Genomic DNA, 11950 nt, shown 5'->3' with positions numbered 1-11950 from the left:
TGTGTGTGTGTGTGTGTGTGTGTGTGTGTGTGTGTGTGTGTGTGTGTTTGGGGATTTTATTCAATGTATTTTGATCATATTCATTCCCAACTCTTCCTCCTACATTTTTTTCTGGATCCACACCACCCATCTATCCTCCCAACTTCCTGTTTTATGTCCTTCTTATTACATAGCCTATCAACCCTAGTTTGAGCTGATCCTATGTACTACAAGTGTGGGGTTGCCCACTAGAGACTATGGTCAACCTACCAGGAGCCACACCCTTAACAACTACTGACTCTCCCTCCCCGGAAAGCTATCAATCACCCACAAAAGCTTAGTTAGGGGTAGGGCTTGTGAATCCCTTCTACTTCATGGTAGAGAGCTCCCTGGCATGATCCTGTGCGGGCCTGTACATGCAACCACATCTGCTGTGAGTTCATGGAGGCAGTGGTCTCATCATGACCGGAAGACAAGAGGGTCACCTTCTTCCTAGCAAAGAAAGCCACTAAAGGGTTTTAGAGAAAAAAAATTACATAGCTTGGCACATTTTGAAGGAGTGTTTAGCAGTGAAGATGAGTAACTGGAAGGGAAGAGGTAAAAACTGAGAGGTGTGTTAGGTGTTGTCAGATGCTGCTGGTGGAGATGGGGTGGGATTCAGGATATGCATCTAGTATTGAGGTGCTTGAGGCATTTACAATCATCATCATTGAACAAGACAATGCATTGTCACTGGGACATTGACACAGACAGAAAAAAATTAGTAAGTAGGGTTTTTTTTTTCTGAATAAACTGCTTTTGGTCTATCTACCTACCTACCTATCTATCTATCTATCTATCTATCTATCTATCTATCTATCTATCTATCTATCCATCCATCTATCTAATGAATTCTGAAAAAAAAAAAACCTTAGTCTTCCTATTTGTCTCACAAGGATTTTGCTGTGATGCCAGGAAGGTAAAGAAAAGAATTGAATGCCACTTTTCTAAGTCCCTTTATTTAGGAGACTCCTGATGGAAAGATGTTTTAACTGAAGAGTACCTTAGATGAACATGTGCATATAACTCAAAATTATAAACAAATCTATCTTTCAGGTCATACTTATGAAAGTATATGGCATTTAGGACTGAATGGGTGTCTTAGTTACTTTTCAATTGCTATGATAAAACACCATGACGAAAATAATTTATAGAAGAAAGCATTTAATTTGTGCTTACTGCTCCAAAGGGTTAGTCTTTGACCATCTTGTCAGGAAGCATGGCAGCAGTCAGGCAGGCATTGTGCTGGAGCAGTAGCCAAGGACTTTACATCCTAGTCTGTGGGCACAAGACAGTGAGAAAGAACTAAGTGAGATTGGTGAAGACTTTTGAAATCGCAAAGCCTAGTCCCAGTGACATGTCCCTTCCAACAAGACCACACCTCCTAATGTCTTCTAATCCATCAACTGGAGACCAGGCATTCAAATATATGAGCCTATGGAGGGCATTCTTACTCAATTCACTGCAATAAAAATGGGTAAAAAAAATTCTAATATAGATTAACGGCTCATTTTGAAAAAAAGAATACAGGTTTCTGGACACTTTGAAAAGGACTCATCATTGTAACTGTACCATACGTCAATAGTTTGCTACGGCCTAGGCCATCCTGCTAAAGTCTTTATGTTTAGTAGCTTGTTTAAGGCTAGCAGTAATTGTTGGAAAAAACAATATTGTTATTCTCTTGTACAGATCAGAACCTATGTTACAGCATGGCATCAACTGTCTGATCAGCTGCAGTGGTGGTCATCAGCAAAATCAGAAAGCAGACTGTATGCAGTGGACAATCAGGTTTCAGACCACTCACTTGCGCTTCTATCCAGACTGCTTTTGTAGGTGAGGCGTGGGGTAGGGGGTCGAGATTGTTTTCTCCGTCGGTTAATTCCTAAACTTGACCCCTTATGGTTCTTCAGTGCATCAGTCATTCACCTCTCCGTTTGCTGTTTAAGATGGCCTGCACAGTGAGGCTGTTCTGCAGTTGAAGGTGGGAAAACTGTCCTGTCTCTAATTGTGTTTGTTCATCTTAGGTTGAAAAATAGCAGAAAAGCAGTTCTACTTTCGTGGCTTTCCTTTTAAGTGTGAACTTTCATGGATAACAAAAAGTTAATATCCAGATAGTTATGAGTATGCCCAAGCTGAGGTGTTTTTAAACTGAAACATTTCAAGATTGGGCTGTTAAAACCAGGTATCATTTTCCTCTAAACAGGCCATTTTAGAATAAAACTGTATCTGTCAGAAATAAAAACGGTGTATTTATGCTTCATTGTAATCTGCTCATTGCTTTAAGGGCTTTAGGGTCCCATGGGAGTGTTGGAAAACAAAATGATGTCCTTGCATGCTGGATTTTGCATTGGGATCTTCGATTTTGATTACACCTGAGAAGCAAGAGTGTCTGGCAGTCCACCTATCATCAACAGGCTTAGAAAGCAACAGCCTAACTTATTTTGGCTTTATCCACAGTCATTCTGCATCTGGTTTTTTTCCTCCATTTCCCCATCTCATAAACTATTTTCGGTGACAGCATGCAAATAAGCACATTTTCCTGCTAATTTCACCCAGCCTGGATTACCTGCCACACTGAAGACGCAGCTGCCACAGACCAAAGTTTCAAGAGACAAAGCTTCAGCTGCTAAAAAAAAAAAAAAAAAAAAAAAAAAGAAAGAAAAAAAACCAATCTTTTTTTTTTTTATCCTGGATGAGATGCCAGAACCCTCACACATGTCTAGTGACAGAGTCCATGGGTGTGACCACCTGATTCTATGTTGTTGAAACTTGCCATTCTTTCCCCAAACAAGACCCATTTAATCTATAGTTCATGAATCTCATTCAGAGACTGCAACTTCAATTGGCCTTAGAAAGAAATTAACTTGACTTGAGTTAACACATTGAAGACAGTGAGAGATTCTAGAGGTGTCATAGTTTCAAGGAAGTTTTAGGAAAATAACCTCAGAAGGATTTGTTTACAAGGAAAAAATAGCCATTTTATAATACACAGTAGGGATGGTATTATAGTTCATTCTCTCTCTTCTTTCTTCCTTCCTCCCTCCCATGGCTTTCTCCTTTCTTTGTCTACTAATAAATTGTCAGAGAATGTCTGCTCTGGCAAATTCTGTGTTATTTCTCGAAATACACAATTCTAAACAAGACTAGCAAAGGTCATGACTTTTGTGGAATTTATTGAAAGAGACAGAAATACAACAAAGACTAAACAAGAAATTATGCCAATTGTTCACTAGTCACACTGAGTAAAGACTATTTTTATGAAGAAGTTGTATAGTTCAAAATAAGTGAGATTAATGAGGACTGTGCTAGGAACTTTTATGTCGACTTGACTCAAGCTAGAATCATCAGAGAAAGAGAGAGAGAGAACCCCAATTGAGAAAATGCCTCTATATGACCTGGTTGCAAGCAAGCCTGTAGGGCATATTCTTAATTAGTTATTGATGGGAGAAGAGCCTATTCCATTGGGGTGAAGCCATCTCTGAGCTGGTGGTCCTGGAGTCTATAAGAAAGCAGGATGAGCAAGCCATGGTGAGCAAGGCAGTAAGCAGCATTCCTCCATGGCCTCTGCATCAGCTCCTGCCTCCAGGATCCTGCCCTGTTTGAGTTTCTATCCTGACTTCCTTTGATAATGAATAATTATATGGAAGCATTTGTTGAAAAACAAAAAACCCCCTTTTCCTGTGGTTGTCTGAAAAATAATAGCCGCATTGGCCCATAGAGAGTTGCACTATTAGATGTGGCCTTGGAGTAGGTGTGGCTTTGTTAGAAGGGTTGAGTGGGTTTTAAAGTCTCAGAAGCTCAAGCCTGTTCTCTTCCTGTTGCCTTCAGATTAAGATGTAGCCCTCTCAGATCCTTCCCCAGCACCATGTCGGCCTGCATGCCACCATGTTTCCTGCCATGGATGATAAGGATTAAGCCTCTGAAACGATAAGCCAACCCCAGTTAAATGTTTTCCTTTATAAGAGTTGCTGTGGTCATAATGTTTCTCCACAGCAATAAGGTCCTGACTAAGACACTTCCCAACTTTCTTTCAGGTCATGGTGTTCATCACACCAATAGAAAACCTAACTCTAAAGAAATTGGTACCAGGAACGAGATGTTGCTGTGACAGAGCTGTTTTCAGGAGGATGTGGAAGAGCTTTGGGTTGGGAAGGGCATTGATTGCTCAAAGTCTGGTGAGCTGTTCTGTGGCATTGTGAAAGACAAGAATGTTGAGAGCAAAACAGACAATAAAGGCCTGGCTTGTGATGTTTTAGAGAAAGTCAGGGCTTTTTTGCTATTTTGGGTTAAGAAATGGAGGTTCTGGTTAGCTAAGGATGAAGAATCAGCTGTGATGAACAAGATATCAGAACTAGTGAAGTAATATGTTTGCTTTACTGAAACGATTGATACTGGCTCACTAGAGCTGGGAAATCAGCAGTGATTAGGAAGGGGCCAGCATGACTGGAGCAAAATCTTTTGGAAAGTGTTTCTTCAGAGTCAGCACATGTAAGATGCATCCCAGAAGCTGCTGAATGCTGGCAGCAGACCTTAGTATGGCAAGAGTCACTCAGGTGGTACTGGTTTTAACGCTATGAAGGAGTCACAGAGAACAGCTGAGGTTTGGCATTGTTTTGCATGTTTGGAGTTTCTGAAGAAAGCTATTGGTAACAGTGCATCCCAGTTGAAGCAGAAGACCTCAGCGTTTTGGAGATGCCAGTATCATGGGACAACTGCCGAGGACAGCAGTAAGTATGATGTAGAGCTGGCCTGAGACAATCTGTGTGCAGTGCATATGTGTGTGTGTGTGTGTGTGTGTGTGTGTGTGTCTGTGTCTGTGTGTCTGTGTTGGAAAGGTCAGAGACATGGCCATAGCCATTTGAATAAGCCCAGAAAATTCTGAGTGGGTTCCAGACACCGGACACTGAGTTACTCATTTTTGGGAGTTTGGTTTTGCTTTGTTCAGATTGGGACTGTGCCCTGGTTTTTGCCTCTTGAAGCAGGAAAAGTCTTACCTTTTTATTGGGCAGGAGTCCACAGTTCAGAGACTTAAATATTTAAAGAGATTTTGGAATTTTACAAAGATTTTGGATTTCAAAAGAGGGTTTTAAAGGGTCTTCAAACTTTTAATTGTTTGAAAAATTAAAGACCGTGTGGCTTGCTTTTGAAACTTGAAATATTTTATATTGTGATGTTAATATTAATGTGTGATCTTGGGGATGAACAAGAAAGGAAAGGTTATGGCTTAAAAGTGGTGTGTTTGTGTGTCAAGTTGACAAGGAGCCACTTGTGCTGGATAGTTTTATGTCAATTTGACACAAGCTAGAGTAATTTGAGAGATGGGAAATTCATTGAAAAAAATCCCCCATAAATCTGGCTGCAGACAAGCTTGTAGGGCATTTTCCTAATTAATGATTGATGGGAGATGGCTCAGCACACTGTGATGGATCTACTGCTGGGATGGTGGTCCTGAGTTCTACAACATAGCAGGCTCAGCAAGCCGTGGAGGGCAAGCCGACAAGCAGTACTCTTCCGTGGCCTCCGCAACAGCTCCTGTCTTCATGTTCTCGCTCTGTTCGAATTCCTGTTCTGACTTCTTTGGATGATGGATAGCGATGTGGAAGCATAAGCCAAACTCTTCTCCCCAAGTTGCTGTTGGTCATGTGTTTATCACAGCAACGGAAACCTTAGTGTGATGTAAGGAGAGCCTCCCACTCAAGGGACATGCAGTTTTACTTTTGTAAAACAAAGTAAAATGAAACAAGAAGAAGGAGGAGGAAGAGGAAGAGAAGGAGGAGTTGGAGGAGGAGGAGAAGAAAAGAGCTGGTTCACTCAGAGGAGATAGAAGACAAGATGGAGGCAAGAACATTTCTGGCAGATGAGAAACAACCTATAGTCAAAGGACTGAGGGATGGAGAGAGGACCTGGAGTCCACCACCTGAGGGAGATGGGTGTGAGCTGAGACTAGAGCATCAGTCAGCCTGCAGTGATGGATAGACTTTTTGAGTCTGCACTTTATCCTCAGAGCACCGAGAAGCAATGATATGTGTGTGTGTATAGCAGTACAATATTTTATTAAAATTTGTTTATTTTTACTTTGTGTGTACGTGCGCTCTCCCTGCTTATGTTTGTACCATTCATATACGTTGCCCTGGAGGACAGAGCTGCTGGTTCCCCTGAAACTAGAATTACTCATGGCTGGAAATTGAACCTGAGTCCTCTTCAAGAACAGCCAGTGCTCTTAATTACTGAGCCTTGTTTTAGCCCCCAACTACATTATTTTACAGATGTCTCCTACCTGTCTCAGATATTCGCAGAGAACTCCATAATAATTCACTTGAAGCTTTATCTTTATGTGCTCAATACTATTTAATTATGAAAAAAAAACTGAAGATTTTCCGTCTCTAATGTCTTCAGAATTCTGCTGTTTGTAATTATTAATATCTAAGAGTGTGCCAACTAGTACTGGGGTCAGAAGGCACAATGAGTGGTGATAGCAAGGCTCACTGCTCTTTAGTTTGACTGAGAGAGGGGAACTGTGGGAAATTAGACTTACAAAGTTCTTAGAAGCTAGTTAGCTCTCTCTTTTATTTTGTTGTTTTATTTTAACACTGTATTCGAGAATGACATAGTTTACTATCACTGTCTTTTAAATGCTATTTAAGTTGTATTTTTACTTCCTTTAATCCATATTATAGCTTGTCACTCTTGGCAACTTGGTGCCAATTCCTGTCACTTCTAGATGGCAGAAACTTCGAGAATGGGAACTGAGTTTCTTATCATTTCTGCCAGCAGCCTTCTGGTTTGGAATCTAGTAATGAAGGCATTTGTGCAGAAGCTGCAAACCAGCATCAGGAGATGATATTGCTGCAGAACAATGCTAGGCAGGTGTGTGGGCACAGGAGAGAAGCAAGATTCTTCTAGATGCTTCTTGGTAACACTTAGGTGCTGAAGATGGCTGAAACCAAAGGCAGTTTCTTTCCAATTTCCTATCTCCTGACTTCCTTAACCCTTCAGGGCTTCCGTGTTCTTTCTGAGCCAGTGTCCTCACAGATATGAATTCACATCCTGAATTCAGTCCGGGGTGAAATGTCTAGAGAAAGGTCTGTTTCTCCAACTGAGTTCTGAAAATAGATACTGTTATTAATAAGTCTGTATTTCTAATAGTAATTTAGTGTGTTTAAAAAAGCACCAACTATTCTCCTAACATAATAGTTTACTAGATGCATGGTTTTCTTAGTATTTTTTTTTAATTCTGATGTTAGTCATGACCTCTTCACTACTAATATAATTCTGATAAATTAAAAAACTCAAATTCTTTAATTCATAGTGCAACACTTAAAATGAATTTTATATGTTGTTATCAGTTTTTAATATTTTTACATTATTTATTTTTATTTTGTGTATGAATGTTTTCCCCGCATGTATTTCTGTATACCATATGCATACAGCACTCAAAGAAGCTAGAAGAGGGGGCCAAATCCCCACGGAACTGGAGCTAGAGACTGTTGTTGGCTGCAGTGGGAGTGCTGGGAACCAAACCTACCTCCTCTGGAAGGGCACTCAGGGCTGAGCCATCCCCTCTAGACCCCACATGGAGCTTTTAATAACCTCCCAGAGGGTCATGGATTAGAAACTTGGTCCCCAAGCCATTGTGCTTCTCAGAAGGCATCTCCTGAATGGCCAGCAGAACCTGGTAGGTCATTGCGGGCATGATCTTGAAAGGGATCTCTGTACGCTGGCCACTGCTTTGTCCCACTTTCCAGATGCCATTCAGAAAGCTACCTCCAATCTCTCATCACAAGCCCGGACAATGGGCTAATTGATTGCGACATTGGAGCAAATATCCAAAAGTGAGAAACAAAAAAAAATAATTCTTCTTATTTTTCTTGTTTGTTTGTTTGTTTGAGACAGGGTTTTTCTATCTGGACTTGCTTTGTAGACCAGGCTGGCATCAAACTCGCAGACACCCACCTGCCTCTGCCTCCCCAAGTACTAGGATCATGGGCACGCACCACTGAGCCTGGCTCCATTCCTCTTTTTTAAATGATCAATGCAGGTGCTTTGCTGCAGTCATGAAAATCTACATGCAACAAAAGAACAACAACAACAAAAAATCCCTCCCAAGCATATATTGTCTCATCTTCTTAATCTTACCCTCTTGAAATCTTTATGCCATGGGTCTAGTATAAGTTTTCCTTAGACTGGGCTCATATCATCTGTCTCTTTAAGTCTCTGCTTCTTGTTCTCTCAAACTCATAAGTGTTCTCGAAGATCCAAATCAATTGTCTTTTTCCTTATCTTCTTTATTCTTCTAACTCCCGAAAGCTCCAAAGAAACCTAAAACTATTATTTGAAAGGTATTTGCTTTTGTTCTACACTGTCACTAGAAAGTAGACTATTTGAAAAATTGAAAGAACTCAATAGATAGTCATGGACTTGAAAGACAGAGTTGAAATAGGTTCTCTATACACCATATCCAAAAGAAGGAAAAAGAGAAAAAAAATGGAGAAGCACCAAAAGCTATTTTTCTTAAAGCCAAAATTAAAAAAAAAAAATCTTCAGATTGATCTAATGCATTATTAAGTAGCCTAGGGAAAATTTTGACTTTACTTTTGTTTTGTAAAAGGAGAAAACTACTAAGGGAATTTTCTTGTTTTTCAAAAACTGATGTTTTTGAATATGTAATATTTTCAAGCTACAAAAATGTAACTCCTGCAAAAACCTTTAGACATATGTACACTTACAAATATAACATTAAAACACAAATACACAACGTACTTTAATTATGTCATGTACCATAAGGAAGGAGAGATAGTGAGAACTCTGTAAGGCTTGCAGAGAATGCTTCTCCTGAACAGCCGGTGGGGTAGATGAGAGGTGATGAAACACGGAGGGCAAGTGAGAAACTGTGCCGCTAAACAGAGCTGTCATGAAGAATCTCAATGTGGGGCTACATGACCACACTCGAACCCAAGATGCTGTTGATAAACCGTGAAGACCTACTTTAGAGAAATGAGAGGGAGGATAAGAAGACAGAGTAGAGGCGTATAGAGAGGGATAAGTAACAGTAAAGACCTTTGAAAAGACTATGTGGAAACCTACTACTTCTTGATTCCTGAGACATGTGGTACACAAAATGACTTTAAATAAGTTTAAATGCGCTGTCCTGTAATAGAAAGGGATAGGGACAAGGACATTGCCTCCTCCAGACACCATAAGCTACTGAATAGAAAGCTCAGTGCCAAGGCATGGGCTACCTCTTTTCTGTTTGGTTGTTAGTGGGGTTCTATGATCCTCCCAAATATTGCAGACAGTTGCCATTGCATTTGATGGCCACCCAGATCTGGATGGCAAGATACTCCTGCTGAAAATCCCATACACTTCAACTACTGGACATGGATAAATGCAGCTGGCACTGGCCTGGGCGTTTCAGCCCTCCTCTCTAGCTTTTGTAGTGCTTGGAGGTGCTATGCTTTCGTGCTACTGGAGAGAAACGCAATCAACAAGTTATCCTTTCTTCTGGCATTCTCTTCCTTGACAAAAACGTCATGTCACTTTTATTTCTCTTCCATGCAATGTAAAAATTTTAGGGTGGTCATTATGAAGATATATTGGCTATATTGTATATAACCTTTTCCTTTGAAGTTATTTTGATTTACAGGAAATTTCAAACGGATATAGAAAGTGCTTATATATTTTTCACTTTACTGTAATGAGAATTTTGGTTTCTTTAAAAATTTAGTTATACGAATATTTTTTTGTTGTTGTTTTAATCCCAAGTGTGGGACATGGGGCTGCTTCAGATTGTGCACAGCAGCAGACTACAGTGTGATTTGTGCCAGCTGTAGATTGTTTAATTCTGGGAACTTTTGAGAGGTATAAATGAGAGTCCTGAGCGGTCCTGTGGAGGCTGCTGCCCCCCGTAGCTACCTTTGCTGCTGCCACTGCTGCTCCTGGTTCCTGCTGCTGTTTCCTTTTTCTGGTTTGCTGGATATTCGGATGATGAAGATTGGACTTGACCCAAGGAATTCAATGGCCCTAATCAGCAGGAAGTACTCTAAATAGGTTTATGTCCCTTTTCCTCTCTAACTTTTCTCAAATACCTAGCATTGGGGCATTGAAAGGGATTAGGGTGGGAAAAGGTTGGAAGGGAGGTAGATATAAAAACTCGATAAAGTAGCCAGAAAAAATCCAACAAATCACCACCTACATTTTATGCCACCACAGTATATATTTTAGATGTAAGAAGTCAGCATGGAAACCCCACTACTGCTAAAATTCCCGGCTTTGTTCAGATGTCACTACTGTTTTCCTCTGTTGCAGGGTTGCCGTTGCATTGACCCATCATATTTCTTCTGATAAGTGATGGATCCTCAGGTTTTCTTTATTGTCCTGACCATGACAGTTTGGAAGAATAGTAGTCAGTCATTTTGTAGAATGTCCTCCCTTTGGGGTTTTATAACTTTTGTCCTGATGAGATCAGTGTTTGTATATTTGGGAAGGACACCCTTCCTATTACAAGTTTTCAGGGCCTACAGTCAATGTGACTCATGATTGGAAGTTTTCATCTTGATTTCCAAGTCCATGTAGTGTTCAACAGAGTTCTCCTGTCCTTTCACTATCTTCCCACCTTTACTCTTCTCTGGAAACAAGACATTAAGCAGATCCCATACTCAAGGAGGAAGAATATTGTTGATAAGTACCAAGGACCATTTCCTGGAGAGGAGACTTTCTCCATGAATTATTTTGAATTCTTCTCTGGGGAAGATATTTCTCTCCTTGTTATTTTTCCTCTATCTCTTTATAGCACTATCAAGTGACATATTTAGCTTACATTTTTGGCCCTAATATTTTTGTTGTTGTGGCTCAAATTGTTCAAGCTTTATTGATTTGCCTTGAGGCTTCTCTTTGTACGACCACTTACTGACCAAAATGTGCTCCACTGTGTTAGCTTAACACCCTTAACTCTGTTTGGCTAGGCTAGGGACTTTGTGCCAGGGCCCCAAGCACTCCGCTCATACCCCTGCATTGCAATTGCTCATGGATTTTTTTCTGTATGCTCAAAATTCACTTTAGTCAAGCTCACATCCCTCCTCACAACCAGGGATGGTGGCCTCGGAACTGTGACACCAGGGTTCATAAGGCTGTTTCTATAAAGAAAAAAAAATGTATTGGAAATTATTAGAGTCCAAGGCCATGATGGGTCAAACCTTCAGAACTACTGAGGAAATTCAATAAGGAGCCATGGAAAGAATTCCCATGGCACTCTATTCACTGTCCCTTTGAGTTCTCTGATTTCAGCGACAGTTTCAGGCTGAGGACAAGTGATGAATTTGGGTTCACAGTGAAGTTAGTTGAGATGGAAATGAAGACAGGTTTAACAGGAAAGATTAGTGGACTTTCTTCCTCTGGGCACTAAATGTCTGCCTTGGTCCTCACTAATCAGTTTTCCACATGCCTCTTGCCATTTGCTTTACTTAGGACGAGTTCCTGAAGCTCAAATTGCTGTTCTGTGCTGGCTGCCTTTTCTTTTCTCTCTCTCTCTCTCTCTCTCTCTCTCTCTCTCTCTCTCTCTCACTGCCCTCCATTTAACCCACTTCTTTTTTTCTAAGTGCCTGTGCATAGAGGGCTGGTCAAGGGGGAAATTATGTTGATTAGGAAGCATGGTCCAATTAAGTCAGACATGATAGGAAAATTGCTTTAGAGTCCAAATATATACCTGCAGGATACAGGGGCCTCTTTAACACCTGCATAAAGAGTGTACAAATTTCATAGCTTATAGCTCAGGGCAAAGAGAATGGAAGGCTGATAAATTTGCATGTAAAAATGATTAGGGGCAGCTAAACAATAATGCGTATCTTGGTAGGGAGGGCAAATGATGTGGGTTTTTTTTTTTAGACAGGCGATATCTAGAAAACATCTGCTTTTTAAAACAATAGAATTAGAAATA

This window comes from Psammomys obesus, unplaced genomic scaffold, assembly GCF_907164565.1.
Source record: "Psammomys obesus unplaced genomic scaffold, mPsaObe1.curated_primary_1811, whole genome shotgun sequence".
Classification (NCBI taxonomy): domain Eukaryota; kingdom Metazoa; phylum Chordata; class Mammalia; order Rodentia; family Muridae; genus Psammomys; species Psammomys obesus.
Note: the sequence above shows the minus strand (reverse complement) of the source record.